The sequence below is a fragment of the Chiloscyllium plagiosum genome, unplaced genomic scaffold (genome assembly GCF_037043375.1).
Source record: "Chiloscyllium plagiosum isolate Xiang-an unplaced genomic scaffold, Cpla_swu_hap1 HiC_scaffold_5, whole genome shotgun sequence".
Lineage (NCBI taxonomy): Eukaryota > Metazoa > Chordata > Chondrichthyes > Orectolobiformes > Hemiscylliidae > Chiloscyllium > Chiloscyllium plagiosum.
Window position 1 is genome coordinate 67,398,826 of NW_028270143.1, and position 20,986 is coordinate 67,419,811.

The 20,986-nt window shown below is 41.8% G+C and overlaps 1 protein-coding gene across 10 annotated transcripts in view; it reads right to left on the reverse strand.

Moving 5' to 3' along the window:
• LOC122549923 (E3 ubiquitin-protein ligase HECW1-like) overlaps positions 1-20,986 on the reverse strand; it is a 464,685-nt gene that overhangs the window by 425,360 nt on the left and 18,339 nt on the right. For 4 of the 10 annotated variants that reach the window (XM_087987251.1, XM_087987254.1, XM_087987249.1 and 1 more), the window contains one exon: positions 1,894-2,016. The exons of 5 other annotated variants lie outside the window; for them this stretch is intronic. The gene's annotated coding sequence lies outside the window, so the exon portion shown is untranslated. Of the gene's footprint in view, positions 1-1,893; positions 2,017-19,754; positions 19,843-20,986 lie in introns of those variants that run through there. One more of the 10 variants, XM_087987250.1, reaches the window with a different exon arrangement.

Below are 20,986 nucleotides of genomic sequence, written 5' to 3' on the forward strand. Positions count from 1 at the left end.
CATTTCACCCTGCCACCCAGCTTTGTGTCATCAGCAAATTTGCTAATATTTCTTTTAATGCATTCATCTATATCATTAATGTATACTGCAAACAGCTGCAGTCACAGCACCGAACGTTATGATAGCCTACTGGTCACTACCTGCCATTCCAACAAGGACCCCTTTATCACTCCTCTTTGCTTCCTGTCAGTCAGCCAATTTTCAATTCAAGTCAGTATTTTGCCCCCAGTACCATGCACCCTAATTTTGCTCACTAATCTCCTGATTGGGACTTTATCAAAAGCTTTCTGAAAGTCCAGGTACACTGCATCCATTGGTTCTCCCTTGTCCAGCTTCATAGTTACATCATCAAAAAATACCAGATTAGTCAGTACAATTTCCCCTTCATAAATCCATGCTGACTCTGACATATCCTGTTACTGCTATCCGAATGATTCGCAATTCCATCTTTTATAATTGACTCCAGCATCTTTCCCACCACTGAAGTCAGGCTAACCAGTCTATAATTCCCTGTTTTCTCTCTCCCTTCCTTCTTGAAAAGTGGGACACAATCAGCCACCCACCCCCCAATCAGCAGGAACTGATCCTGAATCTATAGAACATCGGAAAATGATCACCAATGTGTCCACGATTTCTAAAGCCATCTCCTTAAGACAGAGGGTGGTGGTGGAGGGTTGTTTTTCAGACTGGAGGCTTGTGATCAGTGGTGTGCCACAAGGATTAGTGCTGGGTCCACTACTTTTCGTCATTTATATAAATGATTTGGATGTGAGCATAAGAGGTATAATTAGTAATTTTGCAGATGACACCAAAATTGGAAATGCAGTGGACAGTGAAGAAGGTTACCTTGGATTACAACGGAATCTTGAGCAGATAGGCCAATGGGCTGAGGAGTGGCAGATGGAGTTTAATCTCGATAAATGTGAGGTGCTGCTTTTTGGAAAAGCAAATATTAGCAGGACTTATACACTTAATGATAAGGTCCTCGGGAGTGTTGCTGAACAAAGAGATCTTGGAGTGCAGGTTCTTAGCTCCTTGAAAGTAGAGTCGCAGGTAAATAGGATAGTGAAGAAGGCATTTGGTAAGCTTTTCTGTATTGGTCAGAGTATTGAGTACAGGAGTTGGGAGGTCATGTTGTGGCTGTACAGGACATTGATTGGGCCACTGTTGGAATATTGCGTGCAATTCTGGTCTCCTTCCTATCAGAAAGATGTTGTGAAACTTGAAAGGGTTCAGAAAAGATTTACAAGCATGTTGCCAGGGTTGGAGGATTTGAGCTACAGGGAGAGCTTGAATAGGCTAGGGCTATTTTCCCTGGAGCATTGGATGCTGAGGGATGATGTTAAAGACGTTTATAAAATCATGAGTAGCATGGATAGAGTAAGTAAACAAGGCCTTTTCCCTGGGGTGGGAGAGTCCAGAACTAGAGGGCATAGCTTTAGGATGAGAGGGGAAAGATATAAAAGAGACCTAAGGGGCAACTTTTTCACACAGAGTATGGTGCGTTTGTGGACTGGGCTGCCAGAGGATGTGGTGGAGGCTGGTACAATTGCATCAGGATGCATATATGAATAGGAAGGGTTTGGAGGGATATGGGCAGGTGGGACTAGATTGGGTTGGGATATCTGCTCGGCATGGACGAGTTGGACTGAAGGGTCTGTTTCAATGCTGTACATCTCTATGACTCTAAGAACGATGCCTGGATGCTGGATTTCAGTTATATGAAAGGACTAGGCAGTGGACATTGCTTTTCACAGATTAAAAGAGTTATCAAGAGATTTGCTTGAAGTATTCACAATTGTGATTGTTTTCATACAATAAACTTAGCAAAATTGTTTATACTGGCAGCTGGGTTTTTTTAATTTCAATCATAGCTGAGCAAACATTTATTACCTGTCCCTAGTTGCCTTTGAGAAGGTGCTAATGAGCTGGCTTCTTGAACTGCTGAAGTCCATCTGCTGGAGTTAGAGCCACAAAACCATTGGGAGGGAGAGCCAGGATTTTGATCTGATGATACTAAAGGAATAGATATACATTTCCAAGTTAGGATGGTGAGTGGTTTTGAAGAAAATTTAATAGATGGTGGTATTCCCATGTATCTGCTGCACGTGCTCTTCTAGATAGTAGTGGCCATGGGTTTGAAAGATGCTGCCTAAAGATCTTTGGTGAATTTTATCGAATTCAACAGCCGGTTTTCTCTCCATAACCTTTGGTCCCATTTGCCCCAAGTGATGCATCTAGTTGCCCCTTAAATACATTCAATGTTTTGGCATCAACTATTTCCTATGGTAGTGAATTCCACAGACCTACCACTCTTTGGGTGAAGAAAAGTCTCCTCATCTCCACCCCCAAATGGTCTATCCTGAATCCTCAGACTGTGACCCCTGGTTCCGGACACACCACCATCAGGAACATCTTCCCTGTATCTACCCTGTCCAGTCCTGTGAGAATTTTATTAATCTCAAGGAAATTCCCCCCTCACTCATCTGAACTGTAGCGAAAACAATCCTGACCTGGTCAACCTCTCCTCATACATGAGTCCTGCCATCCCTAGAATCAGCCTGGTAAACCTTCACTGCACTCCCTCGACAGCAAGAGTATCTTTCCTCAGAAAAGGAGATCACAACTGCACACAATATTCTCGGTGTGACCTCACCAAGGCCCTGTTTAACTGTAACAGCACATTCCTACTCCTCTACTCAAAACCTCTCGCGATGAAGGTCAACATATGCCATTTGCCTTCTTTGCCACCTGCTGCACCTGCATGCTTACCTTCAGCAACTGGTATACAAGGACACCCAGGTCCTGCTGCACATTCCCCTCTCCCAATTTACAGCCGTGATGCTGCTGCCCTGGCTTCATGGTAATGGTAAAATGGGGAATATGCTGGGCCATGAGGTTACAGATTGTTTTGGAGTACAATTCTGCTCGTGCTGATGGCCCTCAGTGACTCATTGATATCCAGTTTGAGTTGCGAGATGTGTTCAAATTCTATCCCATTTACCACAGTGATAGTGCCATCCAACTTGATGGAAGGTATTTTCAATGTAAAGATGGGACTTCTTTTCCACGAAAACTGTGTCGTGGTCACTCTTACCAATACAGACATGGGTGGATGCATCTGAGGCAGGCAGAATGGCAAAGGTGTGGTCAAGTACATGCTTCCCTCTTGTTGCCTCCTTCACTACTTGCAACAGACTCTATCTGACAGTCATGCCCTTTAGAACGCGACTACATTCTATGCCCTTGCCATCCTCAGTGCTTCCTTGAAGTGGTCTTCAACATGGAAGAGAACTGATACATCAACCAAGCGAGGAGATGCCCATGTTTAACCTGATGCCATGAGACTTCATGGCAGAGTCAAATTGAGGACTCCCTGAGTAACCCCCACCTCAACTGCCAGAACCTCTGCTATATTTGATCTATTAGTGGAACAGGCCATACCCAGGAATGGTGATGGTGGTGTTGGGACATTGTAACATATGATTCTGTGAGTATGACTATGTCAGGCTGTCGCTGGACTAGTCTGTGAGTCAGCCCTCTGAATTTTGGCAGAAGACCCAGATGTTAGGAAGGAGGACATTACAGAGACAGGAGGCCCAAGATTGTTGTTTCTGGCACCTTCGTCGATGTCATGTAGTCTGTCTGCTTTCATTCCTTTTTTGAGACCAGACCAGGTAAAGGATGGCAGTTTCTATCCCAAACGACACAGTGAACTTATCCTGTATGATCCTGCAAGCTGCACTCAAATTGCGATATAGTACATCCACTCCTGGAATCTCCTCTGAACTGAATTCCCAAAGGACTCAACTTCATCCCCCTCCGTCCACGCATCAATGAATTTAATACACGCCGTGACGTCGAACAGTTCTTCTGTTGCCTCCGCCTCCGAGCTTACTTTCACAATCAGGATTCCCGCCCACCTTCTGAGGACTCCTTCACCCACCTCCAACACACTGCATCCACCTGGACACCCCGCGCTGGCCTATTACCTGCCCTCGACCTCTTCATTTCCAACTGCCGCCGGGACATTAACCGCCTCAACCTGTCTACCCCCCTCCCCCACTCCAACCTCTCACCCTCACAACGCGCAGCCCTCCAATCCCTCTGCTCCAATCCCGACCTCACCATCAAGCCAGCAGATAAAGGGGGCGCAGTGGTAGACTGGCGCACTGACCTCTACACCGCTGAAGCCAAACGCCAACTCGAGGACACCTCTTCCTACTGCCGCCTCGACCATGACCCCACCCCCCATCACCAAACCATCATCTCCCAGACCATACAGAACCTCATCACCTCAGGAGATCTCCCACCCACAGCTTCCAACCTCATAGTCCGGGAACCCCGCACTGCACGGTGCTACCTCTTTCCCAAGATCCACAAGCCTGACCACCCTGGCCGACCCATTGTCTCAGCATGCTCCTGCCCCACTGAACTCATCTCTACCTACCTCGACACTATCCTATCCCCCTAGTCCAGGAACTCCCCACATATGTTCGAGACACTACCCACGCCCTCCACCTCCTCCAAGACTTCCGTTTCCCCGGCCCCCAACGCCTCATCTTTGCCAAGGATATCCAATCCCTCTAACCTCCATCCGCCAAGACCAGGGCCTCCAAGCCCTCTGTTTTTTTCTTCTCCAGACGTCCCCAACAGTACCCTTCCACTGACACTCTCATTCGTTTAGCCAAACGGGTCCTCACCCTTAACAATTTCTCCTTTGAATCCTCCCACTTCCTCCAGACCAAAGGGGTAGCCATGGGCACACATATGGGCCCCAGCTATGCCTGTCTCTTTGTTGGCTACGTAGAGCAGTTGATCTTCTGTAATTCCGTAATTCCGTAATTGTGGGCGGCACGGTAGCACAGTGGTTAGCACGGCTGCCTCACAGCGCCTGAGACCCGGGTTCAATTCCCGCCTCAGGCGACTAACTGTGTGGAGTCTGCACGTTCTCCCCGTGTCTGCGTGGGTTTCCTCCGGGTGCTCCGGTTTCCTCCCACAGTCCAAAGATGTGCAGGTCAGGTGAATTGGCCATGCTAAATTGCCCAAAGTGTTAGGTAAGGGGTAAATGTAAGGGTATGGGTGGGTTGCGCTTCGGCGGGTCGGTGTGGACTTGTTGGGCCGAAGGGCCTGTTTCCACACTGTAATGTAATGTAATCTAATCTAATCTACACCGGCACCACTCCCCACCTCTTCCTCCCCTACATTGATAACTGCATTGGCGCCACCTCGTACTCCCGCAAGAAGGTTGAGCAATTCATCAACTTCACCAACACATTCCACCCTGACCTTAAATTTACCTGGACCATCTCTGACACCTCCCTCCCCTGCCTGGACCTCTCCATCTCCATTAATGACAACCAACTTGACATTGACATTTTTTATAAACCCACCGACTCCCACAGCTACCTGGATTACACCACTTCCCACCCTACCTCTTGCAAAAATGCCATCCCGTATTCCCAATTCCTCTGCCTCCACCGTATCTGCTCCCACAGAACACACCAGATGGCCTCCTTCTTTAGAGACCGCAATTTCCCTTCCCATGAGGTTAAAGATGCACTCCAACACATCTCGTCCACATCCCGCACCTCCGCCCTCAGACCCCACCCCTCCAACCATAACAAGGACAGAACGCCCCTGGTGCTCACCTTCCACCCTACCAACCTTCGCATAAACCAAAACATTCCGCCGACCTTTCCGCCAGCTCCAAAAAGACCCCACCACCAGGGATATATTTCCCTCCCCACCCCTTTCTGCCTTCCGCAAAGACCGTTCCCTCCGTGACTACCTGGTCAGGTTCACGCCCCCCTACAACCCACCCTCCCATCCTGGCACCTTCCCCTGGCACCGCAGGAACTGCAAAACCTGCGCCCACACCTCCTCCCTCACCTCCATCCAACGCCCTAAAGGAGTCTTCCACATCCATCAAAGTTTTATCTGCACATCCACTAATATCATTTATTGTATCTGTTGCTCCCGATGCAGTCTCCTCTACATTGGGGAGACTGGACACCTCCTAGCAGAGCGCTTTAGGGAACATCTCCGGGACATCCGCACCTATCAACCACACCGCCCTGTGGCCCAACATTTCAACGCCCCCTCCCCCTCTGCCAAGGACATGGAGGTCCTGGGCCTCCTTCACCGCCGCTCCCTCACCACCAGACGCCTGGAGGAGGAACGCCTCATCTTCCGCCTCGGAACACTTCAACCCCAGGGCATCAATGTGGACTTCAACAGTTTCCTCATTTCCCCTTCCCCCACCTTACCCTAGTTCCAACCTTCCAGCTCAGCACTGTCCCCATGACTTGTCCGGACTTGTCCTACCTGCCTATCTCCTTTTCCACCTATCCACTCCACCCTCTCCTCCCTGACCTATCACCTTCATCCCCTCCCCCACTCACCCATTGTACTCTATGCTACTTTCTCCCCACCCCCACCCTCCTCTAGCTTATCTCTCCACGCTTCAGGCTCACTGCCTTTATTCCTGATGAAGGGCTTTTGCACGAAACGTCGATTTCGCTGCTTCTTGGAAGCTGCCTGAACTGCTGTGCTCTTCCAGCACCACTAATCCAGATTCTGGTTTTCAGCATCTGCAGTCATATGAAGCTCATATCAGTGGAAGTTTCCCAAGTTTCATGTTGTACACTTCTATTTCAGACAAGGAGCTCAATGTTGAATTTATTGATGACTTACAGCTTCTCAAATTTTCTATTAAGCTATTTTCAATATTATTAACCTCATGGATCTAAAACCCCACAATCTTCCATTTTAATTGGCTTTTAAACTCTATTGATCCATGTTACACAAAGACAATTTGTGATCTCCTTTATTTGAGGGAATGTGCTTATTCTGTACATTTGTCATTTTGATTTAAAATGCATTATGCCTTCCAGTGTTTCATTATCTCCTTTAGCTGCACCTCAGCCTCACAAAAAGCTTTCAGCACCAGACCCACAATACTGAGAGCACATTGTTCATGTACTCCTAGTCCTGCCTCAGTTTTGTGGACAGTTTTGAAGCTGGAAGCATTTGTGTTTCAAATTTTCAACTACTTTACTTCTGACTGTATCCTTACACCTGTTTTCGGGCTTAAAATGTTCCCACAGGAATTCAAACTTTTTTCTGAGTCCACATTCATCTTTGCAGTATTCAGATGTTCATAAAGAGTCCACCTCTTCCGGAGATGTGTATCTATTTGTGCTATGGATATAATCAACTTCTCTCCATCATGTATTGAAAATTAGAATACTCTTTCAATATGATCGCTGTCCTGATGGGAGGTTAATAGTATCAATACATAAATGCATAAAAGATGTTCAAGGAAACAAAAGAATATGACTTAATGTAATTTTTTTTCACCTGCTGTTCATACAAATTGCCAGATTTTAATTTACACTGCAAATGATTGGATTCTTTTCAACTTCACCACAATCAAAATACTTGAATTGTCTGACATCTTTTAAATACAAAACGTGAAGGTTGTTGGAGATGAATGGGATCTCCCACCCAGGTTCAGAGATGGTGCCATGTGATTAACTGATTTCCATTGATTGCAGTGCAGTCAGTATATGTCAACAGCATTCCACCTGCTCATTGGAATGAGTGCCTTATGCTACCAATGCTAAGCATGCTGTACTTTAGCGACACTCATGATTCAAAGTTTGTTTCTCAGAGCTAAACATATCAATGAGTTTGTAGAAGGTTTCATCGTTTGGATGAAGTAGTGAGACAGAGGTTTTAGCCCTTAACCCACCCCTCCTCCCCTTATATCAATATCAGGTGAAGTGGGAGCAGATGAGAAATATAAATAAGGCCCGAGTTTCTGAAGAGTGCTAATCATAGTCAGATTGTCATTCTTTAAATTTCCTATTTTCCTATTTTGAGAAAGAACTCAACATTTCTTGCAGGGGATTCTAAACACAGATCCCACAGAAATATGGAATATACATTCTATCCAATTGTGTTCTTGTCATGCAATATAGTCAGGGCAATCATGTCCTTTTCTCTTTGGCACTAGTTGCCATGTTCTAGGAATTAAATGGCTAGAGGATAGCTGCTTTGAAATCTCATATGCACTTAGCTCCTGCCAAAGGATAAGTGAGGTCAGAGTGCCAGATGGTTGGGGTAAATGGGAAGGGAGCCAGGTAAGTGACTCCATTCTGAAGAAAGGTCACTAGACTCTAAATGTCAACTCTGCTTTCTCACTACAGATGCTGCCAGATCTGCTGTTTCTCCAGCAATTTCTGTTAATATGTTGAGGTGATTGGGTGACTACAGTAGGTTGGGATTAGTATGGGGTTAATGCAGCCTGGCAGGGGAATACAGGCTGTGGATGATGTAAGTACTTTTCCAGAAAGAGCAGAGCTAGTCCAGGAGGAGAGGAGTGGCATCAGGCCCAGTGGGAGGGCAGCTTGGGTATTGGATCTCAAGCCCAGCAGCAGTGTAGAGTGTTGTCAGGTCCTCAAGCCCATGGGGGATGTAAAGGGTCAGGGGAGGTTTGGTAACTTTGAAATGGAAAAACACTTCCATAGTTACTCAGGAATTAGTTTAGGTTTTTAATTAACTAACCATTTCTGGGTAACTATTCACTTAACTCCAGTGAAACACTTCACATTCTCTGATTTAAGTGAATACTTATGAATGGTTCTAGGTGCAGGGAGATTGCCCATTGGAATCTTCAATTTCCAGGCAACTCTCTTCTGCTACATCTGGGATTCTGCAGGATCCTTATGCTCAATTACTATGTACCTGCAAAGCCGACCAGTTCCAGCCACAATAAGATGATCTTTTATTTTTATTTACCTGTGGGATGCAGGTGTCATTGGCTGGTCAGAATTTATGGCCTGAACCTAGTTGCCCTTGAGAAGATGGTGGTGAAGTACCTCCTGAACCGTTGCAGTCTATGTGCTTTCGGTAGACCCACAATACCCGTAGGGGGGGAATTCCCAGATTTTGACACTGTGACGGTGAAGGAAGAGTGATATATTTCCAAGTCAAGATGGTGAGTGGCTTGTAGGGAAACTTGCTGGTGGTGATGGTCCCATGTAACTGGTGCTCTTGTCCTTCTGAATGGAAGTAGTGATGGATTTGCAAAGTGCTGTTGAAGGAGCCTTTGTGAATTTCTGCAGTGCATCTTGTAGATAGTACACACTGCTGCTACTGAGCGTCAGTGGTGGAGGGAGTGGATGTTTGTGGATATGGTGTCAATCAAACAGGCTGCTTTGTCCTGGATGGTGTCAAGCTTCTTGAATGTTGTTAGAGCTGCACCTATCCAGGCAAGTGGGGAGTATTCCAACACACTTCTAACTTATGCATTGTAGATAGTGGACAGGCTCTGGGGAGTCAGCTGGTGATTTCCTCATTGTATTATTCCTTGCTTCTGACCTACCCTTGTAGCCCTTGCATTTATATGGTGATTCCAGTTGAATTTCAAGTCTTTGGTAACACACAGCATGTTGGTAGTGGGGAATTCAGAGATGGTAATGCCATTGAATGTCAGGAGATGGAAATTAAATTGGCTGTTATTTGAGATGGCCATCACCTGGCATCTGTGTGGCATGAATGGTACTTGCATAGTATGTGGTAATCAGCAGGAGGTTTCCTCGCCCATGTTTAACCTGATGCTGTGAGACGTTGTCAATTTTGAGGAATCCAGCGTCAAAGCTGCTGCACCAACACCAACTTTTGAGGAGCCCTGCAACTTCTTCATCAGCCATCTGGGCACGACACTGCCTTTAACGCATGAGTGAAGGAACCCTCACCCGGACTCAAGAATGTACTTGAATTCATGGGCATATTTTACTTTTGACATGCATTGTTGTAGAACACTTTTCTTTCCTCTGTCTTTCTTGTTTGTGTGAAGTTGTGAAGACAATCCTGAGTTTGAATGTGTGAACATTTAGTGGTCCTGGAAAATTTTACTGGAGAAAGAAGCAATCTAGATCTATTCTACTAGGATGATCCCAGGTATTGATGGATTTTGCTATGGGGAGAGGTTAACTCACTTGCCCCTATACTCATTGGAGTTTTGAAGATTGAAAAGCTACTTTATTGAAACATGCAAGATTTTTAGGAGACTTAAGATTGTGGTAGAGTCTAGGACCAGAGGGCACAACCTTAAAATAAATCTAAAGATTTAAATTTAAATATTTAAATGCTTTATGATTTAAATGTAAAGACAGCTGGCTGCAAGAGTATTTTTAATCCAACTTCACAACAGGGGTGAATTATTGTTTATGACTAGAAAGCAAGGAGAATTTAAAAGTTCATATTTGTCTCTCTCCATTGTTCATGCACATTTATGCATTGACACACATTTAACCATGGTCAATATCCTATCAGTATCTTTTCTTTGCTTTGCATTAAGTGCCTTCTATTGTATTCTTCCTGAAAACCATAGCAATTTGATTTGGTATTTTCATTTTCAAATACAGAGTAGACATAATTAGTTTATATTCATTAAAATTCAGTTAATAATTATCTCAAAGCAGATAATCTATCCTCAAAGAACCCCTGATGAAAGGACTTATCTGTAAATACCTGTCACTCTTGGAGGGGCAATTTCAGTTTGTGTTCTTCTGATGTGACATGTAAGACCTCGGTCATTACAGATTGGGCAGGCCCAAACTCTCTTGAAATAGCTGACAAAGTGTTGCAGTGCGTGGGTAGAACTGCCAGACACAGTGTAATGAGCTGTCAAAACCATTCAGCACAGGACAGCAAAGGAGTAACAACTTACATAGGTATGAGAAAGTGAGATAATGTATCAGAAACCAGAAATAAGATAGCCTACAACAATGAAGGCAAACACTGAGAAAGATCAGAGAACAATCAAACTAAGATACAAAATGTCAACTCCTTCCAGAATTATATACGGTGAGACACACAGAGAGACAGAGAAAATCAAACAATGCAGGTAGTTCTATAACGTGAGGGTTGTGTTCTTGTGCAACCCACATCATAGAAAAATCGTGCTTTAGAAACAGTGCTTAAAGTGTTGCCAATAAAATCACATTATAAAAGTTTGCGCTTTAGAAAGTGCCCCCAGTTTATCAATCACATTACAGCGAATTCACGTTAACAAAACACACTTTATAGCAGAACAACCTGCATCCATATCCAAGGTAGCTGACCAGGACAGCACAGCATAAAATTTTACTATATTCAGAAACCCATCACAACAGGGGCATTTAATGTACTAATCCCAACATTAATACATTACTGTATAAAGCATTTAAGTATTTGTAGCTCAATTTTAAATCATTATCACTAGGGAGAATACAGGTATAAAGAATTTATATACTATTCCTTAAGATATCCCTTAAAACAAGATCACATACTTTGAATTATAAATAAGTACTTACCTGTAAACTTGAAGTAGTAGTTTCTGAGCCCTTCATTATTTTACAAATACTCCTTCCTCATATTCTATTTTTGAAATTTCACTCAAGGGAATTCAGTGGAGAGGCCTATAGACTGATCCACATAATGTCTGAAGAGTAAAGGCAATCTGACATCAGTCAAGGGAATCCTATTACAAGTACTGGCATCAATGTGAACATTCTTTTGCTATTTTATTCAATCTCCGCCAAGCTTATTTTCACTCCAAAGGGAGTCTTTTGGCATGTCCTACTTCCTCATTACGTACTGCATGTTGTAGATCACAGTGTCCCATAGGGAAACATACAGAAACTGATTTATTTTTAATAGGTTATTTAAAACAATTAATACCTGGAATGTAAGTAATTACTATTCCTAGGACTCTTACCATAAAGAATGATCTATGTGAGAAAAATGACTATCAAAGGCAGTTGACACACCATATACCTCCAAATCACACAAATATACTGCCAGTCCTTTAGCATTGTTGGGTCAGCATATTGGAACTTACTCTCTAACAACGCTGAGGGAATGCTTTTACCAGATGGAAAGCAGGAACTCAAGAAAGTGGCATGCTACCACCACCTTCTCAAGGTCAATTCGAGACAAGCAAGGAGTGTTGATCATGCCAGTAAAGTCCACATCCTGAGAATGAATAAAAAAAAGCAGCAGCATATTCCTATAATTTAATGTGGTGTGGCACAATCTACTTATAGATGTCGCTTTAATATTTAACTGGCAATTACTTCTACAATAAGAAATACAAAACAAGCAAAGTTTTTTTTAGCTCAGAGAATGTGGTGTTAAATCCATTTATAATTTGTACTCCTTAGGTTTATTGAATTGCCTAAGAGGAGTTTTAATATCATCAGAGAAACAAATACAGATAGTGTTTCAAAACCAGCAACCTTTGGCACTTGTCTATGCTGGACGGAGTGGATCAGGCTGAGCTGGGGTTGGTGGGATCAAGGTTGCTTAGACCACAGGGAAAAAACAAACGCTCCATATCAAGACCCACTGGCACAACACAGCAGCACCTAGGCAAACAAGCTGGTAAATTACTTTATCACATAATAATAATCAAATTTAATGTCTCCTTGATTTTAAACATGCCCAGTTTTCAGTTTGATGGATTCCAGATGCTGTATCTGTACTGGAAAATTCAGTAACTGTCCTCCAATTCCTAAATGTGAATGGAAATTGCCATTAAGATTCCAGGTTTCTTTTACTTTATGATCAGGTTAACAGAATCTATGCAGATGAAGCCTGTGAGCATCCCATTTCCAAGGGCCAGATGGTTTACTGCTTGAATTGGTCTCCTGTGGCATGACTTCTGCCCAGAGGTAGGTGCTATAATTTTAATTTAATTCCACTAAATTATCATCCATTAGTTTGCCCTTAACTTCCAATTTAGAGTAGATTGTAAGGTATGATCGATGCTAACAAAACCTTGATGACTATCTCTTCAGCTTTCCATTTGCTTTCACTAAATATTTGTAGCTTCCTGTGAAATGCCTTTACGTTTACTATCCACTTCAAGTGATCATGTACAGAATTCACTGTGATTTAAATACGAAAATATCAGTCACAGATAAAAATTGCTTTTTTAAGTGTTTTCTTACTGGCATAAAATGAAAGTGGAGAAGAATGGAAAGATAATTGGAGCAGCCTGCATTGGTTGGCCTCTGACCCTCATTGTCAGGGTTTACAGAATATTGTCTCCTGGATTACACAGGAGATGCATTATTTAACTGCTTTAAAGGACAGCAGTGTGTCTGTAGAGGCAGTGGAAGTAGGTGGTATTGGAATTTCATAAAGGATCAAATAGGTCATCAGCAGAGAGAGGGATAAAAGGAGGTGATTGCTAGAGTGCATTTTAATTTATTGCTAAGAATTTAGCTGTCTTTCTAGCTAAGTTATTCCAGTGCAGCTGTAGCATTGGTATCTACCAACACTATAGAAGATCAACCTTTTGATCTAAAATCAAGATAAGTTTAAACAGACCAATTTCCAACCTATCAGCCGAGACCCAACCAACAGCAAATTGCATTTATATTGAGAAATAATCTTAAAGGTAAGGATATTCTACTTTGGATGGACAGGGCCTTGGTGAGAGCTGACTATTATGTACGGTTTTGGTCTCCTTATTTAAGGAAGGATGTGAATGCGTTAAAGGTGATTCGGGAATGACTTTTTGATTGCTACCTGGATTGAACTGGTTGTCTTAGGAGAGTAGCTTGAACAAGCAGAGCTTCCAGTGGAATGTAAAAGAGTTAAAAGTGATTTCATTTAAGTATATCCTGATGATTTGGATCTTTTGTCCTGTGGGTCAGTCCAGAAGTAGGAGGCACTGTTTTAAAATTAGTGGTTGCCCTTTCATGACAGTGACGAGGAGAGTTTGTTTTTCTTTCAGGACTGTGCAACATTGGAACACTCTGCGTCAGAGGCAGTAGAGTCAGCATCATTAAATATTTTAAGATAGAGGTGGTTAGATTCTTGTAAGACAGGAAATTCAAGGGTTATTAGTGGGAGATGACAGTGTGGAATTAGAAACACAAACAGATCAGCTGTGATCGTACTGAACAGTGAAGCAGGCTTGAAAGACCAAATAGTCTAATTCTAATCTTATTTCACATAGAAATGTAGACAATAGGAACAGGAGTAGATAATGTGATCCCTTAAGTCCATTCCACCATTCAGCACAACCATGGCTGATCCTCTACCTTAACACCATACTCCCACTCTTTCCATGCGCTCTCTGACACATTTGACTAGATATCTATTTATCTGATTATTAAATATATTTGTGACTTTGCCTCCACAGCCTTCTGAAGTAAGGAATTCCACAGGCTCACCACCCTATGAACAAAGAAATCTCTCCTCATCTCAGTCAGAAATAACCTACCCGAAGACCATCAGTCCTTGACCTGGACACCATCCCCATACCCTCCCAAACAAGAGAAGCCTCCTCACTGCATCCAGTCTGTCCACCCCAATCAGAGGATCACCCCAAAGAGATCCTCTCTCATTCTTCTAAACTCCAGTGAATACACAGGGCCAGACGACCCAACCTCTCCTCACACAACAAACGTGTCATACCACAAATCAGTCCAGCAATCTTCTTTGGCACGTATATCTTTTCTTAAGAAAGGATACTAAAACAGCATGCAGCATTTCAGAAGTGGTCTCTCCAAGGCCCTGCACAGTACAGCTAGACTTTGCTATTCATGTACTTAAAACCTCTTGCAAAGAAGGCTAACATATCATTAACCTTCTTAATTGCTTGCTATACCTATATGTTTACATCCTCCTCACCACTCTCACTTGCACCTAGTTTTGCGTCATCAGCAACTTAGAAATATTACACTTGATTCCCTCCTTCAAATCATTGATAAAAATTATGAATGACTGCAGCCCAAGTACTTATTCTTGCAGTACCCTTTGTTACTATCTCCCACTCTGAAAATGCCTCATTTATTTCTACTCTCTCTGTCCCAATTCTGAATCCATGTTAGTATATTACAAACAATCCCATGTGCTTTAATCGTACACACTATGCTCCTATGTGGGACTTTATCAAACGTTTTGCTGGAAATCCAAATACACCACATCCACTAATCCTCCCTCATTTATTCTACAAGTTATATCTTCAAAAAACTCTGATAGATTTGTCAACCATAATTTCCTTTTCATAAATCCAAGTTAACTTTGTATAATCCTGCTGGTATTTTTAAGCACATTGTTATTCAATGCTTTGTTCAGATACTCATCTGTAATTCCTAGTTAACTCCCTGTCTCCTTGTTTAAACAGTGAGATTACATTTTCCGCCCTCCAATCTGCCAGTTCTCTTCCTGAATCTACAAAATTTTAGAAGGTGACAACTAATACGTCCATTATCTGCATAGCTACCTCCTTTCAGTACGCTGGGATGCTACTTAGCAGGCCCTGGAAATTTATCAGCTTTCAGTCTCATTAATTTCTCCAACACATTTTAACAAATACTAATTTTCTTCAATTCTTCTTTCCCAAAAGACCCTTGCCTCTCTAGCATTTCTGAGAAGTTATGTTGTGAAAACAGAACTGAATTAGTTGTTTAATTGCTCTGTTATTTCTTTGTTCTCCATTACCAGTTCTGCCATTTCAGTTGTAAAGGGCACACATTTGGTTTCACAAATCTTTTCTTTTCCCATACTTACAGAGGCTCAGAGGGGTCTGTTTTTGTATCCCTTGCATGTTTATTCTCATTCTATTTTACCCCTCTTAATCAACCTCTTGGCATCTTTTGCTAAATTCTAAACTGCTTCCAGTCTTGCAACTTTTTCTAGCAACTTTCTATGATTCCTCTTTCGATTTGATCATTTTCCTTCCCTTCTTTTTTGTTAGCCATGCTTGGGCTACTTGCCCTACTGCATTCTTTCACCTGAATGGAATGTATAACAACTGCAATATATGCATTCTTTCCTTAAATATTAACCATTTATTAGCTACTATCACACCTTTTAACCAAGATACCCAATCTATTGCAGTCAACTCAACCCTTGTCTTTGCAGTTCACTTTGTTAAGATTTAGAACCCTGGTTTTGGATTACTACCTCACTTTCTCTCACTGTGAAAAATTCTATTAAGTTATCTTTGGATCATGTGTTTAACATGAAAAAATCTAAGGTACTTCACAGGATCCATGTCAACATCAAGCCAAAGAAAGCTGACGACAAGCTTACTTAAAGTGAAACATTTACATTGAAGAGAGAATAGCTACAATTAGAAGCACAAGAAATAGATTTCTGTGAAATAACTTGTTGATTACTAAATTTGTTCATGCAGAAAAATAAAACTACTATCAGAAAAATATTGACAAACCAAAACAACCTTGAGCAAGAGGATTATGCATTCTAAAATATAATGGTCCTAACCAGCACCTGCAAAAAGAGCCATGGGCCTAAAACAGGGTGACCACAACCAAATTACACCCAGAGTCTCACTCACCTGAGAAGAATGGAGTCTTGGAACCCTATAAATACCACAACCAGGCTTTTGACAGATGAGGACTGGAGACTATATAATTACAAATTAATGAACATTTATTAATTTTTCCAGCATCATGCATAACTCCATCAGAAGATATTTCCCTCAGGTCCCAGTCGCATTAGATGTGACATCATCTGATATTGCTGTTGATGTACTTTTTCCATTGGCATAATAGTTAATAACCCCTCATTCTACATGCATCACTAGTAAAGTTCCCCAAAATGGATGTTTTTGACTATGAGTAGGCAAGTAAGAAGTTGAGGAGGAGTTCAAATGTAATGTAATTACTATCTGCTAAACTTAAATGGCTGAGTGTCAATATTGAGTTTCATGGAGGCTTTCTCTCCCTGAGCTCTAGCAAGTTATTTCATGCAATCCCCACTGCTCGTCTCATTGAGATTGTGCCATATCTTGATGAGTGCTCATCACCTCCAGAAACTTCTGGGATTTGCTCACCCAATTCCACATTTAGATCCCATCTGTGCCCCAGGTCAATCGCTGCCCTGCACAATATATGCAATGAGATGGAAAGGTAACAGAACAGTTCTATGGGCTGATAGTGACATAGATCACTCTTCAAAAGAAATAGAAGATCACATTTGCAAATATATTGCTATTTTACATCATCATCTCTCTGACATGACTGACATTGTAAAAGCAACTACAAGAATGATGCTACACTGGATATCAAACCTCAGTGTTGTATCATGTTAGAGCCCTATCTAAATGAATGCTATTCTTTTCTCCAATGCATGGCATAGCATCACTTCTCATCATTGTTAAGAAAATTAACTTTCATTGAACAACTTTCATTAAGAATGAGCTGTATTTATCTTCACTCAGTCTTAGACAGGCAGTTACACAATGGAGTCATCAGCCACAGTGATAGCAGGTAGCTCTTGTCCCCCAGTAACCAGCCTAATGAGGTATTCAGCCCTTGAAATGTGTAGGAACCTGGGTGTTACCAAGGATTTAGACATCATAGCAGCTTCCAGGGTTCCTGGTGCAGATGGCAAGGGTGTGATATAAATGACACAGATGACTTAGATGTTACGTTGAAGGAAACCATTTTCTGTTGTTGATATCTGACACATTATGTTTTGGCCCTCTTAATGTGGTATGTCTATAGACTTTGGTCAACCCCCTAACTGACTTGGAAGGAGCAGTCCAAGTGATCAGACCCATGTGCAGCTTCCAGACTGACTAACTGCTCATTCTTGGGCTGGTTGCACTGGAACTGCAGCATTGATCATGGCCAACCTACTGGATTGTAATGGCATGGAACTCCTGATGTTGATCATCTCAAACAATCTAAAAATTGTGTCCAAGCTCCTGGATTGAGTTCAGACATTGCTCTTGACTGACCTTGGCAGGACTCTTGACTGGTTAATACTCCCTCTTGATTTGTCTGAAGACATCACCATTTGATAAAGCACAGGCAGTACATTTGCTAAGTCGTAGTAGAGGTGTGAGATTGACTTAACAAGGTGCCATACAGCAATATGTCTGCCTCATTAACTGATCATTGCTGACAACTATGACAGGTTGCCTAGCTCTATGTCTCTGCTTAAGGCAAGACAAGACAGACATACTGTGACCATTTCTGAATGAGGAACAAAGCAACAAATGGCAATGCAGAGATGCTGTGAGGATTTAAGTTAGCATGATGTGAATAAACACAAAGCCAGCCGGTGAAGAGCCCTAGGGTGCATCCTGCTCCAAATTATGAGATGAGTGCCTGTGCGCACAGCTGCCTGGCACCAGCAGGACAATGCTCCAAACCACAGCATGGAAGTAGATAACTGTATTCTAGGTAAGTTAGTGATGTGTCACAATGATGTGTTGAGGGTGGTACATGTCTAATGCCAATCACTATGGATGCAGTGTGCCAGCTGATAGTGCCCATGGAGCATGCCCTGAGAATCTGGGAACTGTTGGCCAAGATGATGGCTTGGAGGAGCAAGCGGCAAGTGGAAACATTCAGTTTCCTTCCGCCATATGGGAGAATGGGAAACTGCATATCAATGAGTATAGCCTCTTGTTGCTCATAGGGGAAACGCTCATCTCACCAATAAAACCTTGAGTGGCACATCAATCTCTTTTTTTCCCTCATCAGTAAAAAATGCAATTTTTCTGATCTTGACATATTTTACGAATGAGTCGCCATTTCCCATATCATTTGAGGGCTGGGAAAATTCAGTCCCAAGGAACATACAAAATGGTGGGTTGCAGCACACAGCAGCATATATTTTTAGTTAAAAGACATTCATCAATGCAAACTGTACAAATTAATGCAAATTCTGATACCAAATTGATTAACAATCTCTTGTCCAATTCCAGGTTTGATTCAATCGCAACAATCCAGCTGATATGTGCCTTGTCTCATGTTTGTCTCTCAGTGATTCCACACACAGAATCAGCAAGAGTATTTAAAGACACTGTGCGTTCATGGGACCTGTGCAAAACTGAGAAATTACAGCAGGCATCAGCAGAACTCAATTCATGTCTCTCTGTGTTTCTGCCTATGAGCCCCACAAATTGTCCAGCCATTATAAATACTGCCTTAATGCTCTTCAATAAATTAAATGAGAAAAGTTTACATTCTTCAGGATTTAGTTGTAAAAATTGGATAGACATCTCTGAACATATTTGCATATTTCACTTCTATGAATCTAAAAGACCATCACTTTATCATTCAAACAAAGAATCAAATGATTGTGGTGGACTGTTCAAATAAAGCAATAAAGCAGGAGAAGCAATATCTATGCAACTAGAGGATCAACTGTATTTGGTATTCAAGGCATCACTCACAATTCATCACCATTCGTAATGACAGAGTAAGAAAATCTTCCTCCATCATCAATTCCTGCATTTGATTTTGTGATATAGAAAGCTTAAACATTTTACAGTTTCACCACAAAAAATGTCATCGCCTAGATTAGAAATAAAATGCATCTGCAGTTGGCAGCTTGCCCTGGAATGTTTGACTGTCGATAGTAGCAGTAGTGCGTCATTGTAGTATCCCTGCCTGCAGTGCCTATGGCTGAGCCTCAGAATTAGTAATGCAGTCATAGCCACACAAAAAAATGACAATGTGGATTTACTACACAGTGAAAATGTTAGGAAAATAAAAAGATAATTCTCAGATGCTGCATTCATAATTTAGGTAAAGACATTTACAGTCTTTGTGGCATTAGCACATTGACATAATATGAAAATAGGCTATTGTTGAAATAAATAATTATTAATCCAGTTCAAAATGCAGTTTTCATTTGAATACAGAAAATAGTGCACTCTCTCATAAACCTGTGTGAACAATCAATTGGATCTTTTTAGTTCTTACCTCAATTCCAATTACCTACTTTGTTCCATATATTTAAAGAAATCTTGCATTTATATGGTACTGGACATCACAAAATGCTTTGCAGTCAATGAAGTACTTCTTGAAGTGTAATCACCATCGCAATGTAGGAAATGCAGCAGCTGATTTGCACTCAGTGAACTCCCATAAATAGTAACATGATAGTGTCCAAAACATCTTTTATTTAAATATTGATTGACAAATAAACATTGGCCAGGACACCAAGAATAACTCCATATTCTTCTTCAAAATAATGTCATTGATTATTTTACATCTAAGTGAGCAGTTAATTGGGGTGTCAATTTAACATCTTACACAAAAGATGTCCCATAGACAGAAAGGTGATAATGGTAGATAATGAACTTAATGATACTGAATGAAAAATGAACATTTACAAATACAATGCAGAGTCCTCTGAAATAATGGCATTAATTTGCTTATGTTCACTTGAGATGGTAGATTGAGCTTCTTTCAGAGACAGAATCTTCAGCAATATATCCCTCCCTCATTACATCATTGGAGAATCAGAATAAATTGCATGCTTAAACTTCTGCAAGTCTGCAGTGTGACTTGAACGCAAAGCTTTCTGAATCAGAGTGAAATTGCTACCACTGAGCAAACATTGACACTAATTAAGCCAGACAATAGTATAATAGCAGGTGTAGAATTGGTAATAATGCCTGTTAAAGAGGCCTTGAATTTTCATTCCTCCAATGTCCAAGTGTAACATTACTCAAATACAAACAGAAAACCCAGAGAAATTGTGTAAATAGCTGAACATCACTATTTCCCCCTTTTTGTGGAAGCTTTCATGCTCTTCCAACAATAGTAAAAATTGGATATTAGGACAAACTATGTGGAAATTCAGAACCAATATGTTTGAGGTCAAACAAGATGATTAGTTCATCCATTCAGAAAAATCTAGTAATTCTCCTACTGCAGTTTTCAAGCATTTCTTAAATGATGACAACACTCCACTCACATTACCTCAGTAAAAGTTTGCAGTGTTAAAGTTGGTCAGACAGAAGTCTTTCCGTCTCAGTCTATGTTGACTACTGGTTACAAAATCACTATTGCATAGATAATCCTCAATTTTTGTTTTATTCACTGACAAGAGCAAGGGGGTGTGATGAAAGGCAGTTATAGGAAGGGAAAAAAGTCACAGATACAGTCACATAGATGGGTTAACTCCAAGAAAGGTAAGAGAGGTGGGC